This window comes from Vicugna pacos, chromosome 10 (genome assembly GCF_048564905.1).
Source record: "Vicugna pacos chromosome 10, VicPac4, whole genome shotgun sequence".
Lineage (NCBI taxonomy): Eukaryota > Metazoa > Chordata > Mammalia > Artiodactyla > Camelidae > Vicugna > Vicugna pacos.
In genome coordinates this window covers 65,651,575-65,656,404 of record NC_132996.1, presented here as the reverse complement: position 1 = coordinate 65,656,404, position 4,830 = coordinate 65,651,575, and positions in this window count along the sequence as shown.

Genomic DNA, 4,830 nt, shown 5'->3' with positions numbered 1-4,830 from the left:
TCCTGCAGTACTCCTGGTGGGGATGGAAAGCCCCAGGACCCGACGTAGCCTTGTCCCCAGGAAGCATTTGGGATGTGCTGTGAGAATCCAGCAGTGTGTCCTCCACAGTCAGCATCCTCCCTGGATGGCACGGCTGGCCTGTCTTGAGAAATGTCGGGGCGGTCGAGTCCTTCCGCTGGAGGAGGAGGGTCAGAGGGGGATGGGATTCCATGGGGATTGTGTCACCAGCCGTCCCACGTCCTTACCTGAGGTTCCCTGATTAAAGGCTATCTCGGTGTCCCCCAGGCTGCCCTGTTCATTCACTTTCTTGCCTTTGGAAAGCTGGGAAAACTCTAAGCCCACAGGTGGTGAACTAGCACCCACTTCAACCCCCAGCCTGGAGGAAAAGCCTGCACCGGTGTGTGGCTAGATTCGGAGGGGTCTATGTGAGCACCCAGTGGCCTCTGCTGCTAGGAGCCTTCTCAAGTGAGGCGAGAAAAGACGGCTGGAGACAGTTTTGCAGGTTAGGTTCCCTGGGAGGGAACGTCTGAGATGAACTAGGAGGGAAGTGGTTTCTTAGGGCCTGTGTTCAGCCTTCACATCTGTGAGCAGGAGGGAAGGGGGGGAGGGAGTAGGAGGGAGCAGTGGGGCCGGGCAGCCCCAAGGTCTCAGCCACCCGCTGTGAGGCTCAGAGTCTGGGATGGCCCTTCAGAGTGTCTGAGTTGGGGCAAGGGGCCAGGGACTTGTGCCCCCATGTTGACCAATATTTCTACCTGGGTCCCCCCAGGCAAGGGGCATCAATTCGGACAGTTCCCTATGAGGCTTGACAGCTGAGAGCTGTCAGCCAACCACCTTCTCTGCAGCTGAGGGAGAAAACATGTCAGTCCTGAAGGGGGGCATCTGGTCGCTGCGGCCCAGTTTCCATGACAGGTGGAAAGAGGACAGTGCTAACACTGATGGGGGACATGAGATGGGGATGGAAGACAGAGAACTGTGCTGTCACCAAGTCACCAACTTGCTACTACTGAAATCCAAGGGGGCTGCAGGATGAGCTGCACCCACACCTTCCTACGCTGGCCCTTCTCTGCCCTGCTGCTCACTGTGTCTCCCCGGGTGGTGTCTGTGGTGGCTACTGGCGGCGAAGGCCATCCAGGGTATCCAGCCCGGATGCTAGTGCAGTGAGGGCTCCTAATCTGAGCATGATGGTGAGAACAATGAATCTGGAATTAGGAGCATGGAAACGAAAGGCTTCAGAGCTGCAAAGGACTTAGAGACCATCTTGTCTGGTAAGATACCAAGGGTGTGGTTGAGTGAGGTCTGGGGTCCTGTGGGCCCTTAGGTCTCAGCTCCCTCATCTGTATTATCAGCAGTCCTACCTCGTGGAGATGGGACGGTGGCGTGCGATACAGACTGCGTACGTCTTGTTGGCTTGTGCTTGGGACCCTGTACAGCCTGCCTGGCTACACGATGCCGTCTGGGGTCTGATTTCAGGATGAAAGTGTAGCACGCTGGCTGCCTCCATGCTGCAGCTTCTCAAACAAGCCAGCTGTCACCCTGGTAGTGGCTGAAAGCCAGTGCCAATTTTCATCGTTATCCCTCAATTCCATAAAGTGTGCAATTCAAGTTGTATATACTAGTCTAGTCTCCCCTCTCCATAGAACTCAAGTAAACGGCATTCATTCTGAACATTAAAAAAGGGCTGGGGTGTGGGGGGGCTAGAGGACAGCTGTAAACACTTCCCCAGGTTAGACCAAGTATAAGGACATGCTTATCTGGGACCACCCAGCTCCCGCCCCCAACCCCGCATGCTTATGGCTGAGACCACAGAAGCCTAGGGAGGTTAGGAGAGTGTCCTAAGTTTGCACAGCTTAGTCTGACTCCTAGTCTGGGTTTTTCCCCTTCACGTTGCATTTGGTTGGGTTGTTCTGTTGGAGTTTCAGAGAGACAGTTGATGGCTGCAGTTTAGGTGAAGGTGCTGTGACCACCTTATCTTAGTTTGAGCACCCCAGGAGCAGATCTGGAGAGAGGGATTTGGATGAGAGCCGCTGCCCCGGGAGGTGATCCCAGGGAGCAGGGTGAGGGAAGGGGAAGGGAGATGGAGAAGGGAAGGGAGACGGAGAAGGGAAGAAGGCTCATCAGGTTTTGTTAAAGGGCACTGCTGTGGGCAATTGGCATCTGGTCCTTCTGTGGACATCCTGGGAGATCATGTAGCACACACTTCAGAATTGTCTGCCGAAGGCCTGAGAAAGCTGCTCTGGTCCCTCTCTTGCTCCTGGGCAGTGGGCTCTCCAGCACATCCAGCTGGCCCCACCCAAGGGCATAAGAAGGCCCCAGGGCAGGAGGTGCAGGAGCTGTCTACAGAGCACCCCAAGCTGGGCCAGGGCTCTCACCACCTCACACTGTGGTCAGCACAGTCCCTTCTCAGGACCCCTGGGGGGCTCTGAGCTGTCTCCCCCCAACCATGGGCAGGCAGGGTCATTGTGACATGTTGGGAGGCCCCTGTGGGACCTGACTTGGAGCATATTCTGCCCACAGTGAGCCCCAGTATGACTCCCCCTGCCCAGGGCTGGCTGGCACCAGGAGGTCAGTACCTTCGAGGCCCGAGGTGGGTACATAGTACTTTTAACGAGTGGATGAGCTGGTCTGAATTCTCAGCAGCCTGGGCTCCAATAAGCCAGTGGAGGGGGGGGGGTGTTCTTGGGTGAGCACACCCTGCATTTTTCCCTACCTAGGAGCCCCCATTTAGGGTTCTGAGAAGTGCGGGGGGATGGGGAGGGTGGGCCAGAAGCCCATTCCACAGTGTCTGTTTCACTGGAGCCAGGGAGTTCCTGAAGGCCAGATGCTCACACCTGGTTCTAGAGACCTGCTTTTGGAGTTTATTAGACAAACCAGCTTGAGGATAAACCACAGTATATTTGGAATGAGGAAACACTTTCAGAGGTTTAAAAATACCTTTCATTGGGGAGAGCATAGCCCAGAGGGAGAGTGTGTGCTTAGCATGCACAAGGTCCTGGGTTCGATCCCCAGTACTGTTAGAAAAAAAAAACCTACTTGCCTCCTCTCCCCCAAAAATTAAAATAAAAAGTTTTAAATATATAAATTAAAAATAAAAATAATATATATAAAAATGCCTTTCATTAACTTATTTTGACTGTGTAGTACATCTACATCATTAGAAATAAAAATATATTAAGTTGTATTCGGTGAAGAGTGTCCCCATTCCCACGCCTACCCCGTATCCTCTCCCACAACCCACTTCTACGGTGCCTGGTTCTCGGGTGTCTTTTCTTCGTTCCTTTATGTATGTGCACGTGAATCTTATTTTCTTTATAATCTAAAGATAGGCTGGTGTAGGCCCTGTTGTCACCTGCTTTTGTTTGTCTGTGCTTTTTTCACCTGACAGTCTCTTCTCAAGATCTTTGCTCCCCAGTCCCTAGCGAATGTACTCCTTTCTTTGCTTTGTACAGCTGCGGAGTGGCTCCTGTGTGCACACAGCCGAAGTCATACAACCATCCCTGGGGGGAGGTGGGGGGAACATTTGGGTCGTCTCAAATCTTGCTCTTACGAAAGATGCTACAAAGAATAACCTCAGACTTAAATCATTTTGCACGTGTGCAAGTCTGTCTTTAAGATAAATTCCCAGAAGTGAAGTTAGTGGGCCAAAAGGTATACGCATTTCTAATTTTGATGGATAGTGCCAAACGGCACTCCTTAGGGACTATACGAACGGATGCTCCTACCAGTGGTGTGCAGGAATCCGCTCTCGGGAGGGCCAGGGTTCCCCTGATGAGTGGGGCAGAGACCTGTGAAATGAAAATAACATGTCCGGACAAGTGTGAGTGGAAAGGATGGATTGAGCTGAGTTTAGAGCCCTGAGGCCCTGAGGAAATGGGGAAAGACGAATGGGGAAAAGGAATGTGAATCCATCTTATCTTGCAGAGCAAAGTGTCAGATCAGACATGTTAGCAGGGAGTTTTCTAGTACAAATGATCTGTCTAATGGGAAGACTTTTTAGATTCTGTCTGGATTCAGGAATCCCAGGGTGAGGGAGCGGAAGCAGGGCTGGGAGGGAGAGGCTGAGCTGCAGCTGCCGGCACTGAGAGGCGGGAAGTTTCGGGCCAGGGGCAGGAGAAAAGGTGGGTCCAGGGAGAACCGGCTGCATCCCTGGAGCTTAGCATACTGCCTGGGGCATGGGAGGTGCTTGCTGGGGCATGGAAACAGCAGAAACACAAACACAGCAGAGGAGCCATGACACGGTGAAACTCATCCCCAGGCACCTGAGAAGCCACCTGTTTGTCTCATGACCAAACATGACTAGGACAGAATACTGGTTAGGGGTGAGAGTGGAGCCCTCTCTGGTCTCATGCATGGCCTCTATCAAATCAGATCCACGCTCTCATCTTATCCTATTTGTTTCCTTTTAAAAAGTCATCCCGAATTCATCACTCAGTCATCAAGCACCTACAATGTGCCAGGCCCAGCTCTTGCTGCTGGGACTTCAACAGTTAAATGATTCCAGTCTCTGTCCTGGTCGATCTGACACAAACCCTCCCATAAATGCCAGATCACCAGCTGTGTCCAGTGCCATAAATGGAAGGAGGGCCGGGCTTGGTGAGAGGGTGGTCCGGGAGGGCTTTGCAGGGAAGGATGCGTAAGCTGAGATCTGCAGGATGCTAGGGGTTAGCGGGTCAAGAAAAAGGAAACAGCAGCCCAGGCCAAGGGAACAGTGTGTGCAAAGTTCTGGAGGTGGGGAGGAGCTTGGGTATTTGTGGAGGTGGACAAAGGCCAGGGTTGCAGGAGCTCAGGGTGAGTGGGATCAAGGTGAGGCAGGAAAGGTATGTGGTGACCAGA